This window comes from Belonocnema kinseyi, chromosome 7 (assembly GCF_010883055.1).
Source record: "Belonocnema kinseyi isolate 2016_QV_RU_SX_M_011 chromosome 7, B_treatae_v1, whole genome shotgun sequence".
NCBI lineage: Eukaryota > Metazoa > Arthropoda > Insecta > Hymenoptera > Cynipidae > Belonocnema > Belonocnema kinseyi.
This window is the reverse complement of record NC_046663.1, coordinates 48161054-48174982: the sequence shown is the minus strand read 5'-3', so window position 1 is coordinate 48174982 and position 13929 is coordinate 48161054. Positions and strand designations below refer to the sequence as shown.

Here is a 13929-nt window from a genome sequence, read left to right as displayed (position 1 = left end):
TATATTTAAAATTTTAAGTCTTTCTAAATGTTCTCGCAAAATTAATTGTTCAAAATAAAAGATCCTTTTACATTTTCCCAGTATTCTTAATAACATCTTCTAATTATCTTGAAACCTTTTAAACCTTGAAAAGGCTTCAAAAGTTTATTTAAAATCTTTAAAAATTGACATTTTATTTCAATATTTAAAAATCTTATCAAATTTTAAATTATTCTTGAAAAACGTTCAATAATTTTAAATATTTTTTTAAATGACTCGAATTTTTCTTTAAAATGTTAAAAAAATTTTAAAATTGCGTTAAATCGTTCAGGTGACATACATATGGATATATCTGACATTTTTAGAAATCTTTTTGAATTTTCTTGAGAATTTAATTGATAATAATAAATACAATGTCTAACCTAATAACAATAGCTATTGTTTAAACTGAAGAATCTTCAACTTGCCAGACAGACCGCTGTAATCAATTATACTTAATTTCAAAAATAAATAGTGTGTATAAATTCTGCAAAAAATAGTTTATTTCGAAATGAGTCAAATTAAAAAAAGTTAAAATTAAGTTTTAGAAAAACTTTCACACTAGTCGGGATAACATTTTCCAGTTTTGAATAGAATAATTTTGTGGTTGTAAAACAAACACCTATATCTTGCAAATATTGTATATTCAAAGAGAAAGGGGAAGTTTTTTAAAAATAGGGTAGAAAGAGGAATTGAAAAAAAAGAAATAGGAAAAGACTGTAATTTCTGATTTTTTTGTACTACGATTCTATTTTCCGATGGGAATTTATGCGCCAGAAAATCGAAAAAAATCAGTTGAACTCGAAAGTTTTCGTTTTTGCATTGCATAAATGGAAAGCGTTTCGAGAATTAGGGTATTTAGTGTGCGGGTGAGTTACGGTCGCTAATCCGGAGTCCGGCTTTAGAATCAGACTGATATATCGTCCAACGACAGAGCTTGGAACAACTTCTTCTTGACTAAAACTTGGAGTTTACGACAGCTCGACAGGAAACTAACTAATAATATGAAACAATAAATTAGAGAATTGTCCCACTATGCAGACTTACAATTTTTTTTTATTCTAACTAAAAATTCAGATCTTAAGATCTTTCACTCACGCGAATTTTCAACTGACAAGGATTACTTTTTAAAAATTAATTGTTGATTTTTAACAAAATAGGGGAACTTTAAATCGAATGGTTCAATTTTCAACTATTAAGATTAATTTTATATCAAAAAGGACGAATATACAACAAAATAGATATATCTTCAACCAAGTAGTTAAATTTTCAACAAGAGAATACAGATTTCCCAACAAAAATGAAATGGTTGAATTTTTACTTTAAAAATTCATTTTTAATTTCTTTTCAACTAAAATAATGAATATTCAACTGGAATAGTTAAATTTTTAGTTAACATGTCATTTTTCAACCAAAAATAATGACTTTTCAATAAAATAGATGAACTTTTAACTGAAATTAAAAATCTTCAACCCAAAAAAAATCTTTTAACAAAATTGTGAAAAAATAGTTGACTTTTCAAAAACAAACATGAATTTTTAACGAAGAACATTAATTTTGTATCGAAAAAGACGAATTTTCAACTAAATGCATGAATCTTCAACTGAGTATGTGAATTTTTAACTAAAAAGGATCTATTTCTAACCAAATCATTGAATTTTCAACTAAAAAATAATAATTTTCCACCAAAAATGGAAGTTGAATTTTCAGTTTAAAAATTAATTTTAAATTAAAAAAACTAGTTTTTAAAAAAATTGTTACATTCGCAACCAAATGGATGAATTTTTAAGTAACATTATAAATACTGAACTGGAATCATTACTTTTTTAAAATTAAAAAGTAACGATTCTTCAACAAAATAGTTCATTTTTGGTTCGATTCCCATAGGAGCTAGAGGATTTTTTTCTCCAATTTCTCAATTTTCAACTAAAATAAAAAAACTTTAAAAAAACTTTTTAACAAAATTACGGAATTTTCCACGACGTAGATTATATTTCGAACAAAAGAGATGAATGCAGTCAGGCGTGAACAAACAAAAACGGAGCAGGCTATAATGAGTTAGTTGCTACCCACCGTCAGCTCAGAATCCGGGGCTATATAAGAGTTTAACGTAGCTCGATTTTCACCCAAATACATGAATTTTCAACCAAATAGTTGAATTTTCAACGAACAAAGGTTTTTCTCAAAGAAATGAATTTTCAACGAAAATTAAGCATGTAAAACCAAAAAATTAATTTTTTACAAATTTATTATATAAAATGTAGTACTTCAATTTTCAGTCAAAAGAATTAAAAAAATATATATTTGAACTAAAAATGGAAAATATTCTTAAATTTTGAGTAAAAATTTTTTTTTAAAAAATAAAAACGAATTTTTAATAATATAGTTTTATTTTGAACCAAAGAAATGAATTTTTTACCAAATTAATTTAATTTGCAACCCAAAAAGATCATTCATCAACAAAACTGTTGAATTTTCAACCAAAAAAATTATTTTTCATTTAAATCCTTGAATTTTCGACAAAGTTGATTAATTTTCGCTAAATGGTTACATTCACAAAAAAAAAAACAATTTTAAACAATGGAAATTAATTTTTATCAAAAGACGAATTTTTGAGAGAAAAAACCGATGTATTTTTAACATAAAAAGATCAATTTTTAATAAATTTCAAAAAAAATCAAACAAATCTTATAAAAAAGAATTGAAACCTATTTGAATTACCTATGTAAATTAAAAGTATATTACTCTGGATTATACATAAGTATAAGTACCCTGGATTACAAGTGAATTACTCTAGAATACTGGAATAACTGCGAATTACTCGAATTAATCCTGATTACAAGTGGATTACTCTGGATTATACGAAAGTGGATTACCATTTTTTATTATGGTTATCTGAAATACTCTGATTAGATGGATTACAGGGGAATTATTTAAGATTATAAAGGAATTACAAGTGGATTACACTAGATTACAAGTAGATTTCCATCAGTTATAAATAGGTTACCCTGGAATACTGGAATAACTTCAAATTACTCGAATTACATCTGATTTTATTCCCAATTGTCTGGATTACAAGTGGATTGCTCCCAATTAGAACTGTATTACTCTGGATTACAAGTACTCTGATTTATAATTTTATTACACCAGGATACTGGGATAACTTCGATTTACGGTGGATTACTCCCGATTATATTGGAGTATGAGGATTACATCGTATTATCAGTTTGGATAACTGAGTCGTCCAACGGATTACCATAGTTGTTTTCGACTTGGCTTTGGATTAAATCCTACTAAAATAAATCATTATTTTTTAATCTTAGAAGGATAAATATTTTTCTGCATAAGTAAAAGATAGCGTTTTGCTCATGCAGATCCAGAATAATTCTCTTTGTTTCAAGATTATCTCGGCAATTCTTTGATAATTTTTCCACGATTCTAATTTTTGCAAATCATGGCACTATGAGACTTAGTCTCTAAATTCTTATACACAGCTAGAAAGTGAAAATTTATAAACAAAATGTGATGTATGATAAATATTTAAGTTTCTTACGTTGATGAAAGTATGCTACGATTCAAGTTCAGATTTAGCACACCAAAATTATCTCAAAACAGGGGAAGTAGGGTCATTTTTCACGATATTAGGTGATAATTGGGGAATTATTTATTTTAATAAAATACTGCAGGTACCATATTGGACTCAATACGAAACGCTCTTAAGATCTAAAGTAAAAATATATTATATTTTTGAAAAACTTCTTGAATTTTCAATGAACAAACAAAATTAATTTTCAACCAAGGAGTTGCATTTTTAAGCCCAATCTTGCATACGTTATGCAATTTATAATAAAATACACCAAACTCTCTCTTTCAATCCAGTGTCGGAGGTTGTCTGCAAATAGATTTGGTCACAATTCGGGGGGAAACAAAAGTAAACAGTCAGGGTCGCTTGAACCGTTTTCAATTGGAATGCATAATATTGCGCAATATACTCGACTGAGTACTCGCGTACTGCAGTAACCGCGGCCCTGCCCAGGAAAATGTCGCAACCGTCTCTCGCGCTGTCCCCTGAGAAACTGTGCGAACCAACAGTTCTAGGAAGACCGAGAACGGGGGGGGGGGGGCAAATTCAAGAGTTTGATGTAATGGCAATTAAGGTTTTAATAAACAAGGTTATTTCGCCCACATCTGCGAAAAATCTATAGCAATACCAACGAAAAACTACGACTACCTGTTACGGGTAATCCGAGTAATCCAATATAATTCGGAGTCATTCACTTGTACTCCGTGCTAATTAAAGTAATGGACATTAATCCGCTTGAAATCAGAAGTAATACACTTGTAATATGATTCAATGCTCTTGTAATCCAGTTCTAAAATATAGAGTAATCTAGTTCTAAGCCACCTGTACTCTGAAGTAAATTAGAGTAATTCCAGTATTCTGAATTATTCAAGTAATTCGGAGTAATTCAATTGTAACCTGATATGATTCAGTTCTATTATGAAGTAACCTAGTTCCAATTTGCTGAAATCCATGTGTAATGCGGATAAATCCACTTGTAATCTATTTAATTTGGGGTAATTCAGGTAATCCAAGGGGTCTACTTGTAATCTATAGTAATCCGATATAATCCAGTGTAATTTGAAATAATCAAAGTAATTAACTGAAAATCCCAGTAATACAGGGTAATTTACATACGTAATTTAAACAGTTTTCAAGTATCTTCTTGAACTTTTTTTGTTATTAATTTTCTTAAATGAAAGTTTAACTATTCCATTTTTGTTTTAAAATTGATCTTTTTTAGTTGAAAATTATTCAGCTATAGGTATATTTGGGGAAAAATGTATCTACGAGGTCGAAAATTAAAAAAATGGATCAAAATAATTTTTTTGGCACAATTAGAGGGACCAAAAAATGATCGAATTCGTTAACCAGCCATTTTTGATAAAAATTCAAAAAGTTAGAGCTTTTTCAAAATTTTTGAGACCACTTTTTTTTAAATTTTAAGTTTCCATCGAGAGCCATTTATATTACACCAAAATACGAACAATTTATCCCAATGACTTTTTTTGATCAAATAAAAATTAGCAAAGTTAGAGGATTTTCAAAATCCAAAAAACCAACCAAAAATGAACATTTGAAACCAAAAAAAGCGTAATATGGAAGAAAGTCAAAAGGAGGCCCTACCTGATTATTTCATTAACTTTTTTAATTTTGCTTTTAAAAAAATCAAAAATTCAAATTTTGAACACGCAAAAAATAATGAATTATTATATTCTCAGCTATAATGAGAAGGTATTAGTTATATGCGAAAAATCACTTTCAAGGATTTCATCAAATGTCGACGTTTTGACGCCCTTGAGTCAGAAAAACAAGTTTTTACGTCGGTGTCTGTCTGTCTGTCCGACGTCGTCGTTGTTCTTGTCATTGTTGTTGCTTTTGTCAGTATACCGGATAGCTTTCAAAAGAATAGTCGGGTTTGTTTGTGCTTTGTCACACAGTTTGAGGGATGAAAAGGAAGGATCGTTAACCAGCCTTTTTTTTTTATTCAAAAAGTTAGAAAAAAGCAAGGTACGAAAAGAAAAAGTTCCAACAAAAGTGTGCACCTAAAAAAGATCTGCAAATTTATTATGAATAACTTTTGTATAGGATAAATTGTTTGTGCTTTATTGATACAAAAACATCATTCAAAATAAAGAAAATTAAATTTGTGTACAACTATACAAGCTATGAGAATAAATAACACAAAATTCATTCAACCAAAAAAAGTTTATGAATTTTTTACAATTATTTGTTTGTTAGGAAGCGTAGTTTTTCTTTAATAGTAAAAAACAAGATTAAAAATAAAAAATAATTAAAAACAAGGCAATAAGAATAAGTATGTTTTAATTTCTATGCGAATTATGAATTGTAATGATATACATGTATTGAAATGATACATGTTTCAGCGCAGCTATGAATAAAATTTAATATGAAATAAAAAACAAATATTAAAGTAATCATGAAAAATACAATTGGTGATGAGAATGTGTTCGTTAAAGCCGAAAGAGCTTTAAAAAAAGAGCGTTCACAATCTCACAATTACAGTTGTCGATCCGTTGACCAGTTGAAAGTTGGAACTACTTCGTTAAACATTCCATTTCCGGTTTGTCTATTCTTTATTTTAGTTAAAAATGGTTTACTTGAAAATTCAACTACGCCAAACTCTCGCTTTCAATCCATTTTCGGGGGTTGTCTTCAAATAACCTTGGACTGATTTCGGAGGGATTAAAACATAAACAGTAAGGACCCCTGACTCGTTCCGCAACTCGCAACCGCTCTCGCTCTGCTCCCCTGAGAAACTGCTTGAGCCAGCAGTTTTAGGAAGGCTGAGAACGGGGTGACTGAAAGCGAGAGTTTGGTGTACTTTCTTCGAAATTCATATATTTTGCTGAAAATTCGTGTTTTTGTTGTTGTTGATAGAACGGTAAGCTTCCGGCTAAAAAATTCAAATTTTGGTTGAAAATTGAACTTCTTTTGTGACAAATTTAACTATTTTGTTCATTCTTAATTGTAAATTTATCCTTTTTATTTAAAAATTCTACTACTTGGTGGAAAATTGATGTATTTTGTAAAAGTTCGACATTTAGGTAGAAACTTGATGCTCTGGCTTGAAAATGTACTTTTTTGTATGAAAATTATTCTTTCTTTTAGTTGAGAATTATTATGTTTACATTACAAATTTAAGTATTTGATTTTTGAATGTAAATTTATATTTTTTAGTTAAAAATGTAACTATTTTTGTTAAAATTCATGCATTTTGTTCAAATTCGTCTTGTTTAAATAGAAAATTAGTATTTTTTGCTGAAAACACAACTACTTGGTTAGAAGATGAAATAATTTTGTTAAAAACTAATTTTATGTTTGGAGATGCATATAACTTTAGTCAAAAATGTATCCCTTATTTGGTCGAAAATTTATCCCTTTAGTTAAAAATGTAACAATTTTGTTGAATATTCGATCTTTCAGGACATAAATGAATTTCTTAATTGAATATTTAACTGTTCCAATTTAAGTAGAAAATTTATCTCTTTTGCTAGAAAATCAACTATTTTTTGAAAATTAATTTTGTTGGTTGAAGATTCAAGTATTTTGTTGACAATTTGTCTTCTTCACTTGATTTCAACTGTTTTGGATTTAAAATTAAAATCTGTTTTGGTTAAAATCTCAAAGATTATATTTTGCCATGCGAAACCATAACTTTTGTTTAAAAATAATTCCCCTTTGTATGTAATTCAACAATTTTATTAAAAACTCATTTTTAATGAAGATTCTTTATTATAGTTGTAAATTCATCTCTTAGGTTGAAAATTTAACTAATTTTTTGACAAATCGTTGATTGTTCTTGTTTGAAAATTGATCTTTTTCAGAAGAAAATTCATGTACATTTGTGAAAATTCTTATTTTTCGATAGAAAATTAATCTTCTAGGTTAAAAATTCAACAGTTTGATTAAAAAGCAATACTACTTAGTAGAAAATTTGCGTTAGTGTAGTTCATGCGGAGTGATCTATCCTAATTTTTTGTAACCCAGGGTACTCCTTATATGCAATCCGGCGTAATCTTAGGTAATCCAGGGTTATACTTTAAGTAGAGGTAATCCAGCGTAATGCGATATAATCAGGCGTAATTCACCTCCACTGGATCTCATTTTTACGAGTTGTTACTCCCTCGGAATGTAGTTACGGTGTTCTTTTTTTGCACGACAGAACCACAGCCCTATAGTCCCTACATCCTTATGAAGGAATCTTATCATAGAAACTCTGGCACGCGAAGATGGTTTACTGGGCTTCAGTCTTGATAATGAAAAGCTATCGATATGACATGGTATCAAGTTACTGGGGTAGGATTAATCTCTCATCTCTCTAATCAGCATCTCCTCTCTTCTCACTCTTTCTTTCCTGCTTACATTCTTCCTCGCAGTACTTCCTCTCTTCAGGGCTCATTCTGTGATTAGCGAATAATATAGCCTGCAACTTGACACTTCAACGTGGACAATCTTCCTTATCTGTCCGGACTCTCTCGCTTAATTATTCCGGGCGGCAAGATATACCAAGGAAAGCCGAGCTCGCCGTCGACGTTTAATGACGCGATAGCCGAATTATAATCCGTAGTAAGAGCTCATGAAGAATTGTTATGCTGAAATTTATTCCTTTGATTATCATCAAAAATCCCCTGCCAGATTTCAAGTTATCTAACTATTTTTAGAACATCTAGCAAAATGTTACTCGCTTAAAAACATGTGGAGACGGTATTGAATGTGGACCATATTATAATGCGTGTATTAAAAGCTCATAAAAAGTTTTTATGGTTCAATTTTTCTTTGATTATAATAAAAAATCACCTAGAAGATTTCAGATTATCTAACTATTTAAGAATGCATAATATTGCGCAATATAATCGACTGAGTTCTCGCGCACTGCGCCCCCCTCCGAGGCGACAGTCGCAACCGCTCTCGCCCTGTACCCCTGAGAAACTGGGGGAGCCAGCAGTTCAAAGAATTCGTAAATCGGATCCGCTTCTATGAGAGCTCTTGTGTTGTTGTAAAACATGTTGAGGTGGCATTCAATGTGGACCATATTACAATGCGCTTCAAGAGCACATGAAGAGTTTTTATTCCTTTGATTATCATTAAAAATCCCCTGGAAGATTGCATATTATCTATTTTAAGAACATCTAGCAAAATTGTACTATTTGCTAAACATGTGAAAGTGGCATTCAACGTGTATGATATTATAACCCGTGCACTAGAAATTGGATAAGAAGAAACGTGATTGGAGCCTTTCGAGAACTAACGCTGCGTGGATAATTGCGTCACGTTGCGTCACATTGCGCAATTTCACTGTCTGTGTTCACAGAGCCCTGGTGTTTACGTTCAGAGAGCGTAAGTTTAAGCCGAAGCTCAGAACCAGGACCGAGCTCAAACCCAAGTTCAAGTGTATTAAGAGCGCATGAAAAATTTGTATGTTTTAATTTATTCCTTTGATTATCATCAAAAATCCCCAGGCAGATGTCAGATTATCTAACTACTTTAAAAACATCTAACAAAATTTTACTAGTTGCTTAAGAGATAAGGAGAATAAGGTGACTTCAAAAAAATAAGACAGCAAAAAATCATTAATTGTCTACCAAAGAAGATTAATTTTCAACCCAAAAAGATCAATGTTCCAGAAAAGAGATGAGTTTTTAAGCTAAAAAGTCAATTTTTGGTTTGAAAACATTTGATTTTTACACCCGAAAAGATGAATTTTCAACAAAAATGTTAATTTTCAACAAAAGGAACAGTTCCATTTAAATTCCATTTAATTCCATCTAAAACCAAATAGTAGAACTATCAAGGTATGTTAAGCTGACGTAACCACATCTTCGAACCGAGTTAAAATCTATCTCATAATAAAGGGCTCCTTTAATGCTAATTGAATGCCCTATTGCCAAATTTATTGCTGCACTATTTTTAAAAAACCAGGGGTTACGCTAGCTTAACGTTAAGCTGGCGGAACCCCATTTCAAATAAATGTTGAATCGAGTTCTGTCATATCCCATAATTAAGGGCTCTTTTAATGGTCATTTAATTCCCTATTGCCAAATTTATTGCTTCACTCTGTAAAAAAAAACAGGGGGTTACGCTAGTTTAACGTTAAGCTGATGGAACCCCATGTGAAATAAACGTTGAATCGAGTTCTGTCATATCCCATAATTGAAGGTTCATTTAATTAATGCTCTCCGAAACCACAAAAAATTATTTTCCAAAAGCCACCCCTAATACTGAAAAAGCACCTTTAATATAAATTGTGCACACATTGTAAATCTGATCATACCATATTTAAGGGCTCATTTAATGATCATTTAATGCCCCATTGCCAAATTTAATGCTCCACTTTTTTTTAACCGGCGGTTACGCTAGCTTAATTTTAACCTGACGTAACCCTATGTGAAATCAGCATTGAATCGAGTTTTGTCCTATAAAATAATTAAGGGCTCATTTAATGCTCTATAAAACCACAAAAATTATTTTCCAAATGCCACCCCCTAATACTGAAAAGCCACCCTGAATATGAATTTTTCACGAATTGTAAATCTGACCATACTATAATTAAGGGCTTATTTAATGCTCGTTTAATGCCCCATTGCCAAATTTATTGCTCCACTATTTTAAAAAACCAGAGGTTTCGCTAGCTTAACGTTAATCTGAAGGAACCCCCGACCCGGTCAAAAAAAATAGTGACAAACCCGAAAATATAAATTTTTTAACAAAAAAGTTCATTTTGAACAAAGAAAGAAAAAATTCAATCAAATTGTTGAATTTTCAACGAAAAAAAGTTAATTTTCAACTAAATAGTTGAATTTTTAAGGAAAAGATACCGATTTTTAATTAAAATTACAATAGTTTAATTTTCAGTGAAAAGAAAATCATTTTACACCAAAAAGTTGAATGTTTATAAGGAAGACATGCATTTTCAAACTAAAAGGCAAATTCGCAACTACAAAATATTTTTGAGTCAAAAACAAAAAACAATTGAGTCATATTGTGAAATTTTTAAGCCAAACTGCAAATTTCGTCAATTTTCAACGAACAATCTTTTTGAGCAAAACATTTCAATTTTTCACCAAAATATATGAATTTTCAACAAAGAAAGATTCCTTTTCTAACATCAAAGTTGAGTGTTCAATTCAAAAGGACGATTTTTAACAAAATAGATTAATTTTCGACTAAAAAACATAAGTTTTCAACCAAAAATGGTATAAATAAATTTTAAGTTACAAAATTACTTAAAAAAAAAAAAACAGAATTTTAAACCAGTTAATTCAACGAAAATAGATGGACAAAATATTCAAACTCTTAACGAAAAAGATGAATTTTTAACGAAGATTAATTTTTTACTAAAAAGACGAATTTTGAACAAAATACATGCTTTTTCTATCAAATAGTTAAATTTTCAAATAAAAAGTTAATTTTTTCACCAAACAGTTATATTTTCTACCAAATAGTTGAAAATTTTTAAGCAAAATGAATGATTTTTTAATAAAGTATGTGATTGAAGTTTTAGCCAAATAGTTGAATTTTCAACTTACAGAGGTGAATGTTTAACCAAATGGAATTTTTTTTAAACCAGTTAAATTTTTTACCTGAAAATATGAATTTTCAACCAATAAAGATGAATTTTTAACAAAAAAGATAAAATTTTCAACTAAAGGAAACGAATTCTTAAGAAAATACATGAAATTTCAACAAACTTGTTGAATTTTGAGGCCAAATAGACGAATTATCTATAAGACAGTTAAATTTAAAATTTAAAAAATATGATTTAAAAAAAAAACGTTCATTTGCAAGTAAATAATTCAATTTTAAACTCAACAAGATCAATTTTAAATTATCAATTTTCCACTAAGAATAGAATATTTATATATTGATGAAAAAAAAGATAATTAAAAAATTTCTGAATATAAAGATTTAATAAGAATTTCCTGTTGAATTTTTAATCTTTTAAGTAAAATGGTATCATTTTCTTTGTTTTTAAATTAAAACTTTAGAAGTTTTATTGTGATTAAAGTCGAAACTAAGTACAGGGAACTTTTAAGAAAAACTTTAAAAAGTCAATGTTACATTTCTATTAAAAGAGTCGCAAAAAGTCGAAAAAGTCGCACGGTCGTCGCACTGAAATTGGTGAATAGGGGTTGTTGCATATTTTCAATTTTTTTTCTAGTTAAATTAAAAGAGCACTAAAAATTAATGTATTTACGAAACGGAAGTTTTTTCAAGCAAGTTTCAATTTTTTTCAATTCCTAAAAAGCACACTTATTGGATTTTTGCGGGAAAATCTGACTGGTTCAGCGAATCGCCGGAAGTACTTCAGTCTTAGTAGCGCGGTTGTCCGGTTGATGGGCGAATAAATATGGCCGCTTGCGATTGCAAGTGCAAACAGTAAATATGACCTATTTTTGTGTTTGCTTTAGAAAACTTGTTTTAAAAGTAAAAATAAAGGCTTGGGAGTTGTTAAAAATGCCTAGAATTTCATTAAAACCAGGATAAAATATAAGTCATTAAAATTTTAAGTTATCCTTCGAAACATCTTACTCTCACGAACTTGAATCATATTGTTTATTACTATCTTTTTTAGGTATTATATTTTAAATAATATTATTTCTTAGTGAGATTTGGTTACGATTAGCTGCTGGTTCTCCACAATTTGAAGTAAACCAATATCACTATTAAAAATCTGAAGTTGAATTTTTGCCAGCTGTCTGCCAGATACTTCATTATTCAATCAGGGAACTGCAGGCCATTATTCTGATTGGATCAGCGTTTTGCTGGATGTGACTTTTTAAGGTCACGGAGTTATTACGGAAATCGATTTTTTTTTCAACATTTTTTTCTCAATACTGATATATTCAAAAAAATTGGTAAATGTACTAAGATTTTCATAATTTTATGCAGTATTTGAAAAAATGAATGATCTAAAATTCGTGCTACAACTGCAATGTCCTCGCAATGTTGGAATGGATAATTTCAATATCGAATATACGTACTCGAGAGATTAATTTCTGTAATCCACCTAGATGTGAATTCTATTCTTGGGAAAATCATTTGTCAAAAATCTCGGCTGCTAAAGTCTTAGTCCAACACCATAGGGCATGCATAAAACCCAAGAGAATGTGACTAAACGGCGCGAAGAAAGATCAGGACGCAGGCTCTCGCGGTATATCACGCGTCTACCCTCGTCCTCTATTAACTCTGTCTTTCTCTCTCCTTTCTTCTTGCCGCACGTCGCTCCCCTTTTCCCCTTTTTCCTTCACATTCGAGTCACCGTTCCATTTTATATTATTATTAGACGCAGCTCTCACCAACCAACCAGACTATAGAGCTCTTCCCTTTTCATTTTATTTGGAAACTTGTTATATACTGTCGTTTGATGAGATGAGATTATTAACAGACTGTATATCCGACTATATTAACAAAACAAAAAAAGTTAAAATGTCACTGACATCTTATTTCAATTTGCCCGCTCGACTGTCGAACAATGATATAGACACTCTTTCAAGGGGATTATTAACACGCCAATTGAAGGTTAATTATATTTTTTTAATAATCTTCGAAATTAAATTTTCCTAATAGGGGAAAAAATAAAAATGATTGAAAACTTCAAACAGTATACTTCTGCCCCGCTCCCCTCAAACTCAGAAGTTAGGGTATCGACGAGGGGGAAACAACTTTGATAATCTGCTAGACCCCTCGGTTTTACGAACTGTAATCTACGGTGTAATCCGCTCAATCCAGTGGAATTAATAATAATCCTCTTGTGAAACGGGATAATCCACTTGTAATCCTCTTGTGTTCCGTGGCAATCTACTGGTAATCCGTCGAATCCAGTGGAATTCATAGTAATCCTCGTGTGAAACGATGTAATCCACTTGTAATCCTCTTGCAGCCCGGGGCAATCTATCTATTATCCGCAGAACCCACTTGTAATTCTAATGGGACCCGTTCATTTTTCGGAACGGATAAAATTTAAGAAAGATAAAATTTCGGAATGGGTTATAATACATAATGATAAAACTTAGGAATACCAAAAATTCGGAAAAAGGAATAAATCAGAAATCCAAAACTCTGAATAGTATTTATTCGGAAACCAAAGAAGCGGAATGGGTAAAAATTCGGAAACGTTAAAATTAGGAGGGTGAACAATTAGGAATAAGTAAAAATACGGAGAGGAAAAGTTCAGAAAGTAGAAAAATTCGGAATAGTAAATAAATGTTGCTATTAGCAGGTCTATAGTTTTTTTATTTATGGTAGCATATAAATATTTATCACAGTAAATTTAAATAGCATATCATAATAAATTTATGATATCCGTCATTTTAAATTTTTCACGA

The 13929-nt window shown here is 30.3% G+C and overlaps 1 protein-coding gene across 1 annotated transcript in view; it reads right to left on the bottom strand.

The window, feature by feature from the left end:
* Positions 1-13929, bottom strand: part of LOC117177305 (forkhead box protein E1-like) — a 59516-nt gene that overhangs the window by 17803 nt on the left and 27784 nt on the right. The gene's annotated exons all lie outside the window — the stretch shown is intronic.